Genomic DNA, 14294 nt, shown 5'->3' on the forward strand with positions numbered 1-14294 from the left:
AGGTAGCATTTCAACAATTTGTGGTAGATGGTTTTCCACTGTTCGCTAACTCTTTCAGCAATTCATCAGTTTTTTTTCTGTGTTGATGGTAGAGTGGAACAACAAGTGGTTTGGTTCTTCGGATAGCATTGTTGTTGATAAGTGTATCCTATGTAGATGTTTCTTAAACCTTCCGTAATCGAACTTCATTTTTACTGTTGAGGTCAAAAGGTTTTAGGATCTTTTCTGCTATCGTAAGAGAGGCGTTCTGTAAATGATGCAACACTTTTTTTTTCTCGGCCAATTTCGGTTGAAAAAATGCGAAAGTTGTTGTGGGGCATGGTGGAATATGCCTGCTTCAGCCCCTACAGTTTCATGACGTTCCGATAGGTGGCGGTGCTATAGATAATTTATCCTTCAAAATGGTACCTGCAATAGAGGTGCGTTCCAAGGAGAGAACTGTCACTGAGTTTCTTTTGATGGAAATCCAGAGCATTGCAGATATTCATAGGCGCCTGCAGAGACCTGGCAATGAACAAAAGCACGTTGGGTCGTTGGGCGAGGCGTCTATCATCACAACTAGGTCGCGAAAACCTGTCTGATTTCCCGTGTGCCGGTTGGCTGCACACGGCTGTCACTCTTCCAATGTTGCTCTCATTCGAGGTGATCGACGAATCACAATCAAAAATCTCGTTACTCAACTGGACGTCATTGCTGGTAGTCTTCTGGGACTCTGAAGGGGTTATTTGTCTGATATCCTCCCTCACGCTGCAACGATCAACTCTGAAATGTATTGTGATACCCAAGGAGAGAACTGTCACTGAGTTTCTTTTGATGGAAATCCAGAGCATTGCAGATATTCATAGGCGCCTGCAGAGACCTGGCAATGAACAAAAGCACGTGGGGTCGTTGGGCGAGGCGTCTATCATCACAACTAGGTCGCGAAAACCTGTCTGATTTCCCGTGTGCCGGTTGGCTGCACACGGCTGTCACTCTTCCAATGTTGCTCTCATTCGAGGTGATCGACGAATCACAATCAAAAATCTCGTTACTCAACTGGACGTCATTGCTGGTAGTCTTCTGGGACTCTGAAGGGGTTATTTGTCCGATATCCTCCCTCACGCTGCAACGATCATCTCTGAAATGTATTGTGATACCCACGGGAAATTTAAGAAACGACTTCAGCATGTTGGTCGCCACAAAAAAGCAAACGAACCTCTCCTTCTCCATGGCAACATAAGGCCTCAGGCAAGTCTGCACATCCTAGAGAAGCTCAAAAAACTTCATTGAACTGTTCCTCCCGGTCTAGCCTACAGCTCTGATCTCTCACCTTAGACTTTCACCTTTACGGCCCAATGAAGAATTCATTCTGCAGGAATCAGTACGTGGATGATTGGGAGGTTATTGATGCAGCAAGAAGCTGGTTCCGACGTCGACCAGTAGAGTGGTAGCATGCGGGCATACAGGCCCTCTCCGTAAGGTGGCGTAAGGCCGTCGCATTGAACAGAGATTGTGTTGAAAAATAATGTCTTGCAGCCTAAAGAGTGGAGAATAATATGGTGTATTGGAATCCTGAATAAAACCAACCTGCTTTCAGAAAAAAATGTTGTGTTACTTGTTGAACGCCCCTCGTAAGACTGCTTTACTGGGATCATTGGTTGTATCGGAGAATAAGATCGGTTTTTATGTGTGTCAGTTTTTCTTTCCGATCGTGCATGAGATTTATTCTATATGTCTATGTAAGGTGTATTCATTGTTGGAAACCTGCATTGGCCTGTTTCCACAGAATGCATTGCCTCACCGACCATTTCGTCCACTAAATCGTCTTTCTAAGGCCGACATGTTCTTTTACCCTTAAAGTAATGACACTTCGATTTTGTTGTCTTGTATTATGAGTTGTCTCCATACCTTAGCAGATGACAGAATGGCTACTTAATTTGTAGTGGTGATGTCTGATTGCTGGTATTACCGATAAGCTATAGAATAGAATAATTACTGTGTACTGAGAATCTTATTTTGCTACTTCTAATCCTTCCCATACATGAAAGAGATCAGTTGCCATAATGATTGCTTCAGGATGTAATTTATGTATTTTGAAGGTGTTTATTGTTGCATCTATTTGTGTGAATCCCACTTCTTCAATAGCTCTTGACATATCCATATACATCTTGCATGCTTCTGACCACTGTGTCAGATATTCCTTCAGTACATTGTTATTGGCAGTTTCTTCGAAGTTAAAGTCAACATTTGTGTGTCCATACATCTTGATTAGTGTATAACACACTTTGTAACAAGCCAACTCAGGTTCTGTAAAGACTATGACAGCCGACTTATCAATCAACATACGTTACCCACAGCTGCATTTGCATATAGTAGATTTATTATGATGAGTGATGCTGAGCCAGTATTCTGTTGTATGTGCAATAATGTGAGCTTCCCTCACATGCTCTCCTATTCCGTTAAGCGTAGCTAGTGATGTGGCAGACACCTCGCCACACCGCTCCACCGCCCCAATGCACAACGTGGCAACATGCACCCGCCCCAACGCACAACGTGGCAACATGCACCTGCCCCAATGCACAACGTGGCAACATGCACAGCGTCGCTGCCAACTGATGCATGCGAAGGAGAGTGGGCAGGAGCACTCTTCTATGCATCATGCTACTGAAGTAACTATATATCATACAACGTGGACAGTGTGCATCAAATTTAAAAATTTTTTGACATAGTTTATATTCGCTGATGTAAAAAAGAGGTTCTAGCCCCTACATCGCGTTCTTAATGGTCCATTGCTTTTTTAAATTTTCTTTAACTTTTGCTCTTGAAACTAGCATATGTTATTCCTCAGGGTTCAAGCTATCTCCATACCAAATTTCATCGAAATTGGTTCAGCAATTTAGTTGGGAAAATGTAACAGATTGAATTACTTTCATATTTATTATTACTATTACACATTTTTGCCTCCAGGACAGGGATTAATTTGAATGTTACATGGTTATTAACTTTTTTTGTTGTTTACTTCTTCTTCTACTCTTCCCCAAACCTCTTCATTCTTTGGCTGTGTTCTTTTTCCTTTGCTCTGACCATATTTTGTCTGTTTTCTTCCTTTCTTTTAATTCAAATTTCGTGCACATAATTTTGTTTCTGAATTTGGCTCCTCCATTTGTCATTTAAATACTGATCCCTGGTTCTTTTTACGTCTTCTTCTATTTCTTGAAAACAATTGGTTTTTTTATTGAACTGTTTACTGCATCAAAACTCCTCTTTGAGAGTCTGTTGTTGTTCCTTCTATGTATATGTCCATAGCGTTTTCTGATCGTGTCTGTGAGCCTGTCTGTGTGTTCTTATAATTATTTGGTTGGTCTCTTCATCCATCTGTGTGTATGGCTCCAGAAATTTTTCTGAGGATTCTTTGTTGTATGTTTGCTGTCTCTGGTGCTCCAATTGTAATGGTTTCTCATGCGCAGAGTGCTTCTGGTAGAACAACTGTACTATACACGATGTGATCAAAAGTATCCGAACACCTGGCTGAAAATGACTTAAAAGTTCGTGGCGCCCTCCATCGGTAATGCTGGATTTCAATATGGTGTTGGCCAACCCTTAGCCTTGATGATAGCTTCCACTCTCGCAGGCATACGTTCAATCAGGCGCTGGAAGGTTTCTTGGGGAATGGCAGCTCATTCTTCACGGAGTGCTGCATTGAGGAGAGGTATCGATGTCGGTCGGTGAGACCTGGCACGAAGTCGGCGTTCCAAAACATCCCAAAGGTGTTCTACAGGATTCAGGTCAGGGCTCTGTGCAGGCTAGTCCATTACAGGGATGTTACTTTCGTGTAACCACTTCGGCACAGGCCGTGCATTATGAACAGGTGCCCGATCGTGTTGGAAGATGCAATCGCCATCCCCGAATTGCTCTTCAACAGTGGGAAGCAAGAAGGTTCTTAAAATATCAATGTAGGCCGGTGCTGTCATAGTGCCACGCAAAACAACAAAGGGTGCAAGCCCCCTCCATGAAAAACACGACCACACCATAAAACCACCGCCTTAGAATTGTACTGTTAGAATTACACATGCTGACATACCATACCCACACCCTGCCATCGGATCTCTACATTGTGAACCGGGATTCGTCACTCCACACGACGTTTTTCCACTGTTCAGTCGTCCAATGTTTACGCACCTTGCATCAAGCGAGGCGTCGTTTGCCATTTACCGGCGTGTTGTGTGGCTAATGAACAGCCGCTCTACCATGAAATCCAAGTTTTCTCACCTCCCACCTAACTGTCATAGTACTTGCAGTGGATCCTGATGCAGTTTGGAATTCCTGTGTGATAGTCGGGATAGATGTCTACCTATTGCACATTACGACCCTCTTCAACTGTCGGCGGTCTCTGTCAGTCAACTGACGAGGTCGGCCTGTACGCTTTTGTGCTGTACGTGTCCCTTGACGTTTTCACTTCACTATCATATCGGAAACAGTGGACCTACAGATGTTTAGGAGTGTGGAAATCTCACATACAGACGTATGACACAAGTGACACCCAATCACCTGACACGCTCGAAGTACGTGAGTTCCGCGGAGCGCCCCATTCTGGTGCATCACGATGTCTAATGATTACTGAGGTCGCTGATATGGAGTACCTGGCAGTAGTTGGCAGCAGAATCCACCTAATATGAAAAACGTATGTTTTTGGGGGTATCCGGATACTTTTGATCACATAATGTACTGCCTGAATTTAACCTGCCTTGAAATATTTCTTTTATTGTAGTGCGTCCACATCAGTTTGTATGCGTTCTGAAATTTTTCTGTTCCTTGTAGTTGGATGTCTTGTTTAAGCGTCCTATTTGTACATATCCCCCAAGATATTTGAATTTTTCCACTCTGTTAACCTTTCTGTATTTTGTGTACATGACTTGGTTGTTGTTCATTCTTTCCATGTACTTCGTCTTCTTCTACGATGTTTTTAGACCTGTTTTCACAGAGACTTCATGTAAGTATTCCACTGCTTCTTGTGCTCCTTGTCTGTTGTTTCTGAGTATTTCCAGGTCATCTGCAAATGCTAGGTGTTATATGATCGTCTTCTCTGCACATGTTCTTCCTGACTGAATTCCTTTTACTTTTTCTTCCCATTATTTGATAATTTTGTCGAAGACAATGTTTAATAAAAGCGATGAGAGACCATCTCCTTGTCTGACCCCTGTATGTATCTCGAAAGAGTTCGAGATTTTTCCCATAAATGTTAGTTTGGATGTGGTATCTGTATGTGTCTCTCGTATGAGTGTCCTAGTTTATCTGTCTATTACATATTCTTCTAATGTGTCGAAGAGAATCTGTCTGTCTATGGAGTCGTAGGCCTTCTTAAAGTCCACGTGTGTAGCTACAGTGTTGTTAGTCTTTCTGACATTCAGGAGCGTTCACAAGTTCCCAATTTTTTCAATACAGGGCCTTGGTATTCACTTTCTTTGCATCAGCTTGTGATTCTAGTCTGCTGTAATGCCTAGTAATGCCTTGGAGAGAATTTTGTAGGTGACCGGTAATAATGAGATACCTCTGTAGTTATTAGGGTCTGTCTAATCGCCCTTTTAGTGGAATGGGTGAATCAATGCACATTTCAATTCCTGTGGAATTTTCTCTATATTCCATTTTTCTATAAGAATTTCATGTATTTTCTATGCGATGGTTTTGTCTTTGATTTTTCCACATTTCGGAGATAATGCCGTCTTCTCCTGGGGCTCTGTTGTTTTTTAGACGTTTTGTAATCTCTTCTATCGCCGTTATAGAAGGTAGCTTTAAACCTGGTTTTGGTACTGTTTTCGAAGAGTAATTTTTTAGGCTTCTCTACTGCCAAAGTACACCACCAGCCACAAGCAAGAGGGCTGCCATGCGCCACCGCCTCCGGCAGACATCTATGGTCTGAAGATGATCGTATAATAAGATCGAAACCGGCTACCACATTAAAAAATTTATGCGATCAAGATTGCTTCTATTTTATTTGTCCAATTTGCTGTTGAACTTCGATTAATTTCTTCAATAATTTTGTCTATGTTTATCTTTAAGTATTCTGGGTCCGATCATACAATTTTCTCTGTGTTATCTTACTCTTTCTTGGGATTGGCCTAATTTTTACTTGTAGCAAGTGATGGTCGAACTAGAAGAATCCATAGCGTGTTCTCACATTTAGAATTTCGCTTTTATTTTTGCTTGTTTTGGCAATGTTATCTATTTGGAAATCTCCCCATACGTTTTTGGGCGTTTTCCTTGTTGTGAGTTTCAGTTTCGGCTTTTGAAATTACTTTGACATAATTTTTTAGCTAAAATTGTGACAATAAAGTGTATCATGTTCCCCATTCTTGTTAGTGTGTTTGTGTGCTGTGTGTGGGCCTGTGATTTGATTGTACTTATTTTCCTTGCCTAGTTGTCCACTGAAGTCTCCTAATACAATTTTAACATGTCTTTCCGGTATTTTATTTTTTATTTCCTCTATATCTACCCAAAAGCCTTCGACTTCTTGTGGTTTCTTTCTGTTGTGACCGGTTGTTTGTGCATGTTCGTTGACGATTGTGTATCTTTTGTTTCCTGCTTTGAAGGTTATTGTAGAGATTCTTTCTGATACTGAACTAAAATCTAGGATGTTGTCTATGACTGATTCGTTAACCGCAAATCCTGTGCCAAACATTGTCAGTGTTCCTCATCCGACAGCAGGTTTTCCTTTCTATATCCTGTTCTGAGTTGAAGTGGTTTTCGTCTGTGAAATGCGTCTCTTCTATTGATAGGATTTTGATGTGAAATTTCTCCTGAACATCCGTAAGCTGTCTGAGTTTGCCTGTCTTGACCAGCGTATTTGTGTTGAGCGTACGAATACAGTGTTTGCGAAGAAGTTTCGAGAAGCTCCGATTCTTCTCCTTCTCGTGATATTTCTGGTCCTCCAGAATCCGATGACCAGGGAAGTCCAGTATACTTACTGGGGCATGGAATAGTGGATATTCTTTCACATTTAATAATATTAGTATGGAAATATGGATTAAACGGGTTGAGGATAGTATAAGCATTGTATTCATTACGTTGAATCGTAATATGTAGAATATATTAATCAATAAAAGCGTTTTCACAAATGTGATACAGTTTAAAAGCCTAAGAATAAACAGCTTTTTCAAAGAGTAAATATGTTTCCCTATATCACGTTGATAAAACTTTAAATTATGATACCTTCCTTTCCGTGTTCAGATTTTGATTAAATAAAGCCTATACGTTGCCCCACGATACGCTCAAGTTACTTTGAAAACCCTATGAAGATTCGTCTACTTGTTATGCAGATCAGACACGACGGTTGGAGTAAATCTTTTAATTAAGTTGTTTTATCGTCATCAGATTTTGATGCAATCAGGCCTGTACATTGCCGCAAGCTACGCTCACGTTACCTGTAAAAACCCTATTAAAGTTCCTCAAGCAGTTATCATAAAAATGTGATTCTGCGCTCAAAACTTCTACGTGTATCCCCCGTGCACAACTCACTCGGCGTGTCAATCCTCTGTTGGTTATTTTTGATCTCACTAACTTCACGTTCATCAGTTTCGCTAGATGCTTAATCATTAGGAGGGACCATTAATTATAAGTGAGTTTAATATATATTCCGTTTCACCATTTTCTTAGCCAGTACTGCAAATGTTCAGCAGACTGCTATAGTTCTTTTCTTGCCTTCCGTATATTCAATCTTTATGTTAAATCATCATTTATGTCTCCTGCGCAGGAGTGTCTAGAGTAATTAACGTAGGCATATGGTTCGAGTTTAGGTGCATTGAAGTCGTCTAATAGTAACTTCTGACTCCATAATTTCTAGAAGCGAATGTTTTCAGTTTTTACTTTGGACTGTGCATTACCCTATCTATTTGAGACTGAGTTTGACTTGTTATTTTTTTCTCTTATGTGTGGTCAGTGGAAGGAAATTTTTATGGAAGTCTACCCTAGGTGCTTGATAGTATTGTATCTATCTAGCTTAGAGCTGTTTGTGGCGGAAATTCGTTGTCTTTTCTAGAATGCATTGGTCGCACAATCATATTTTCGGTTCTCGTTTGACGTTATTGCCTGCTAGAACGTCATCTTGTTATGGGTCATCCTGCGTTCTTTTTCCTGTACTTAAAAAAAGGTACTATTCGTTTGTGGCCATATGTGACACCAAATGGTGTAGGCCTAAACATTTCAGTGGATATGCGTTGCTTTCTAATGGACTTACACCGTAAAAATACTTTGGATTACTTCTGCATTGACTACTACAGTGTTCGTATCGTATTCAGTAATAATATTTCTTCATGGGATCTATATATGGTTCTACCGGTCAACTTACATGACCAACCAGTCTCCTTGTTTGTGTCTCATAAATAATGACGCAAATCTGCTATAGTATTTCCAATTTCCATGAAGTTCGTAGTAAATCTTTTTTCTTTCACAACTGGTTGTGGTTATTCGATTCGGGCAAGAATGACATCTCTTGACAGAGCAGCATTTACATTGCATAACACACTTTTCTTGCGATTATTGACATAGAAATATAGGCTTCCTAACTCTTGTTCGAAAATATTGTATTCTGTATAAGCGGACTTATGCTCGGCCCAGAGGCTTTCAGTTTTCACACGAGTCCTCAATATACCCTACGCTCCTAGTTACAAGTTCACCTTCTAGTCGGGAAAGTTTTCCCAGGGACGTGGGATGTAGACACCAGTATTTATTTCCTTACTTTATACGAATATGACATAAGGTCTCGTATTATACCACTCATATTTGTTATACACAGAAATAGCAGCAGCTGCAGCCTCACTTGCTGGTGTTATTGGTTCCTGCTTTCCTTGGGGCTGAGTATTCCTGCTTTCTTTCCTCCTGAGTACCAACGTGTAAGTTGTCCATCTGTTGTGGGGCAGCGGTTTCCAGCCGTGCTTTTTGGTTTGTCTTATTGCTCTGAGTCAGACTCTCAGCTTCTGGTAGCAGTCGCTTTTGTCGTTGCTTTAATAATTCGCGTCTATGACATCTTGACTAGATATTGGTAGGTCACCGTTGATTACTGTGTTTAGGTCTGTACTTAGTAGTGGGCCAATAATGGCAGCACTCTTACTGTTTGATTTGCATTATCGTCATCCAGTGCTTGTCCTCGAGCCTCTCCATAGTCATCACCGTGCCTGGTAGTGATTTGAGTACAGAAGTAAGAGGAAGAAACATACGTGTTCAATGGCACTTCATCCAAAACGTTGCTATAGTTACTGTAAAATACAGATGAAATAACACAATTTCAGAGACTTTCCTGGTCACATACAGATATGATTTTATGTATACGGACTGAAGTGGTGAGGGAGAATGTGTACCACGATCGGGAATCGAACCCATGTCTAGATAGGTGTGTTAGCCATTAAGCCACCCTTTTTTCCATTTTGTTCGTTGCAGTTGGTCGTAGTGGGCGTCATATGACATCCATTGAAGTTCGTTGTTGATCCTTGACTCAGTTTTTTTAATTACAGAGATCAGCAAATTATCTGACCGAACACGCTGAGTTACCGTGCCGGCATTTGCACAGCGGTTCACACCACTGCACGGATTACCCTGCCCGCCTCTCTCCTCGATCCAAATTTTCACTGCCGCCCCAGTCTACTTTAAATCCCTCCTTACAGTCCGCCTTCTTAGGTATGTGCTAACGCTCTTGCCTACCATGCAGCAGGCCCAGGTTCGATTGGATTGGAGAGGGGTCGGGTTGGAGATTTTCTTTACCGCTGGACTGGGTGTTGTGTTGTCCTTATCATCACCTCATCATCGCCGACATGCAAATCGTCCAATGTGGTCTCACCTGAAATAAGACTTGCACCCTCCGGCCGAACTTCCCCGGACGGATCTTTCCGGCCATCAATGTCACACGATCATTTCATTCTTTCCCCCTTGCATATGAACAGGATTGCCGAGGCTCTCCGAGTTCTGAAATAACACCTCTGCATCGAACGTAAATGTAATTTGTATAAGTACGTGCACTTCGGTCTCAGGCTGGAACCCCCATTTATGTTCGATGGTGACATGCTTTTTCAGAACATAGAGAGCCTTGGCAATTCTGTTCGTGTGTAAGGGGGAATTTTAAGTAGACTGGGGCGGCAGCGAGAATTTGGATCGAAAAGGAAGGCGTGCCAGGTAATCCGTGCAGTTGTCTTAACCTTGTGCCAAGGTAGCTTAGTGGCTAATGCACCTGCCTAGTAAGCAGGAGACCCAGGTTCGATTCCCGGCCTTGGTATAAATTTTCACTCTCCACTTCAATCTATATACATAAAATCATACTGTAAAATAATATAGGCGGTAGCTGACGCTATGTGGAAAACTGCTGTTGTTGACTAGTGCGGACATATAATAAACAACCATCAGACCACTGAGAAATGTAAATGTAAATTTGTGAATTTCACAAAACCTAAAAACGTTGTATCCCTTGAACAGATTACTACTGACTCACAACTTGAGCCTATGATGTTACGCAGAAATCTCGAAGTAACGAAGTGCAAACAACAACTCGGATCAGCACCTGGAAGTACAGCATTCATGTGCGGAGAACTCAAGCTGAACGATCTCATAAGTTCAGTTGAAGTTAATCAAGTGAAGGACTTCGATTTACTGATTTTGAAAAACTAGTTTTATCACGATATAAGTTGCTTGTAATGCACAGCTACAGGGTGACAATTATTGAAATATATGAAAAAAACGTAAATTACTTACGAACTACGGCGTTCGCACACTTTATTCAACATGTAAACGTCACTACAGATACTCGGATTTATGTTCGATATGGCTGCCATCATTGGCGATGATGTGGCGCAGACGTATAACGAAATTCCACATGAGACACTGCAGTGTCCGAATATCGATGCTGTCGATCACGTCCTGAATGCCTGTTTTCAACTCAGCAATGGTTTTGGGGTTATTGCCGTACACCTTTTCTTTAATATAGCCCCACAAAAATGAGTCGCATGTGTTCAGATTCGGAAAAAATGGCGGCCAATCGAAGTCCATGCCAGTGGCCTCTGGGTACCTCAGAGCCAGAATGCGGTCCCCAAAGTGCTTCTCCAGAACATCAAACACTCTCCTGCTTCGATGGGGTCGAGCTCCGTCTTGCATGAACCACATCTTGTCGAAATCAGAGTCACTTTGGATAATTAGGATGAAATCATCTTCCAACACCTTCACGTACCATTCGGTAGTCACCGTGCCATGAAGGAATATCACACCGATCATTCCGTGATTGGACATTGTACACCGCACAGCCACCAGTTGAGCGTGAAAATACTTCTCGATCGCGAAATACGGATTCTCACTCCTCTAAATGCGCCAATTTTGCTTATATGACAAGCCCATCCTAATGAAAGTGGGCTTCGTCGCCAAACCAGGCCATACAGCGCGTACTAATTCCCATCATGCCCCGCGGCCAACCGTGCAGTTCGAACGTCCTAACACAAACCGTTCAGAAGTTATGACGATTTTATTTCATATACTTCAATAATTCTCACCCTGTACATTACATTACCTTCTATACTTGAGTACTTTTCAATTGAGAGTGGTCCACATCAGATAGGATTATCAGTGAAGACGGGGCGAGGGGACGGGTGGAGGGGGGGGAGCGGGGGGGTTTGTGGCTTTGTTTATCTGCCACGAAAGTGTAATACGAATGCAGAAACAGTTGAATTGGTTGGCACTCGTGTAAATCTGTTTAGAATTATCCAAGAACGCTCTATCGAGGTGAAAATTATGAATAGTCTCCATTCCCCAAAGTAGTGGTTCCGTAGATATCTAGAGAATGAAATTAGATCAAATATAGCTCATACATAGGCATATATATTCCTATGCTGTATCCGTGAAAGGTAGAGGACGCAACCTCGATGTACAGTACAATAAAATTTTCCCACTGCTGCATACTTCATAGTGATATGAATGGTATATGTAAATGTAGATGTAGACCTTCTGTTTGTTTTGCAGACACTGAGGTAAAGTTTAAATTGACCTATGAAGGCCGAGATCTGTCTTCAGAAAACTGTCATATTGTGCTGTACGTTTATTTGCCCATATTTGTTGTGTCATATGAACCATTAACCTAGCCGCGGTGGGGTGTGTTTCTTGCTTCAACAATACAGACAGCTGCACCGTAGATGCAACCTCGATTGAGGGATATCTGTAGAGAGACCAGACTAACGTATCGTTTCTGAAGAGGGCAACAGCCTTACCGGTAGTTACAGGGCAACAGTCTGCATTATTGACTGATTTGGCCTTTCAACGTTAGTCAACGTATGAACGGCTGAAAGCAAGGGGAAACTATGGCCGTTACATTTCCCGAGGATATGCTGTTCCACTGTATGGTTTAATGATAATGGCATATTCTTGGGTAAAATATTCTGGAATTAAAATAATCCCCATTTTGATCAACTGGCGGGGAGTTCAAAATGGTTCAAATGGCTCTAAGCACTATGGGACTTAACATCTGAGGTCATCATTCCCCTGGACTTAGAACTACTTAAACCTAACTATCCTAAGGACATCACACACATTCATGCCCGAGGCAGGATTCGAACCTGCGACCGTAGCAGCCTCGAGGTTCCGGACTGACGGGGAGTACTCAGGAGGATGTTGACATAATGGATGTTGACATTGTGGAAAAGCTGGCTTTCTACGGTTAGAAGCTAGGAATGTTAGATCCCTTAATCGGTGAAATAAGTTAGAGAAATGAAGGCAAGAAATGGGTAGGTTGAAGTAAGATATACAAGAAATTGGTGACGTGCGGTTGCAGGAAGAACAGAATTTCTGGTCGGGTGAGTTCAGGATAATAGCAATGTGAGTTTTCCACTATAAACAACATAATGGACGCGTTATCACAGATAAAGTAGAAACAAAGCCAAATCCTATCACAGTAGCTCAGTAGCCCTCCAATGATGAAGAGATGAAATGAATAAAATATGATAAGATAGAAGAAATTAATCAGTTCGATAAGGTATATGAGAACTGAATTGTATTGGTGGACTGTAATTAAATAGTGGGAGATCAAGAACTAAGGGAAACGAATGAAACAAAAAGCCAACTGCTACAATTTCGTAAAAGAAGTATAATTTGACCTTGCAAACACTTGGTTTTAGAATCAAGAAACAATGCTGTATACGTCAAAGAGACCTGAAGATGCCAGAAGTTTTCAATTATGGCACGAGAGAGAGTCCATTACTGGACTTCGAACTGCAAAACATCACCAGTGTAGATATGAACTCCGACCATAATTTGTTACTTATCAACAGAATACAATAAGTGGAGAAATTACAAAAAGATAGGGAGTTAAGATGACGAGATCTAGATAAACTGAAGGAATCACTGGTTGTTGAAAGATTGAAAAGGAACATTAAGCACTTATGGGTTGAAACAGGCGAAAGGAGCACATTAGAAGGTGATTGGGGCCTTTGAGAGATAAAATAGGGAATGCAGCAGCAGATTATCTAAGTAAAAAGATAAGATGCGATAGAAATCATTGGGTAACACAGGGAATATTTATTTTCACTGAAGAAAAATTACATAAAAATGCAAAAAGTGAAGCAGGCAAAAGGGGATACACATACCAAGAAAATGAAACTGACGAAAACTGCATTATTGCAAAGGAGGAATGGCTAGAGGTTAAACACAAGCTTTCAAAGGATGCGCCGCTATCGGAAAGGTAGATGCCGTGTATAGGAACATTAAAGAAATCTTTGGAGAAAAAACGAACATGTGGACAGTATTATCGAAAGGAAAGAGAGTCTAGATGAAGCTAAGATGGGAGATATGATACTGCGAGAAGAGCTTGACAAAGCACTGAAAGACCTAAGTCGAAACAAGGCAACTGATGAAGATGACACTCTCTCAAAATTACTGACATCTTCGGGAGAGCCAGCAATCAGAAAACTATTTCACCTATTATGCAAGATACGAGAACTGCTGAAGAGTAATGTCTCCGTATAGTTAATGTAAAAACCATTAAAGATTTTTAAATACAACAAACGTTATTAACATTCTAGATCTTGGTTCTTCAAGTCTGCCTTTTTATTTCTCAACATAATCGCCCTGGCGACGAACATATTTCTCTTAACGAAGGACCAGTTTGTTGATACCGTCACTTTAAAATGTCTGACTTGGTTAACACAGACACAAACACACCTCTGGTTACACTGATTCTCCACGATGAAAGCGAAATCCTCGAAGGTGCTCTTTAAGTTTTTTAAATGTATGAAAATTGGATGGGCCAAGTCGGGACTGTGTAGAGGATGATGGATGGCAGTGAACCCAAGGTCTCGAAT

At 41.3% G+C, this 14294-nt stretch overlaps 1 non-coding gene across 1 annotated transcript; it reads left to right on the top strand.

The window, feature by feature from the left end:
* Positions 1 to 10165: 10165 nt before the first annotated feature.
* Trnat-agu (transfer RNA threonine (anticodon AGU)) lies at positions 10166 to 10237 on the top strand. The gene has a single exon. It is a non-coding gene; the product is annotated as a tRNA-Thr (tRNA).
* Positions 10238 to 14294: the final 4057 nt, after the last annotated feature.

Source organism: Schistocerca cancellata, chromosome 4 (genome assembly GCF_023864275.1).
Source record: "Schistocerca cancellata isolate TAMUIC-IGC-003103 chromosome 4, iqSchCanc2.1, whole genome shotgun sequence".
Lineage (NCBI taxonomy): Eukaryota > Metazoa > Arthropoda > Insecta > Orthoptera > Acrididae > Schistocerca > Schistocerca cancellata.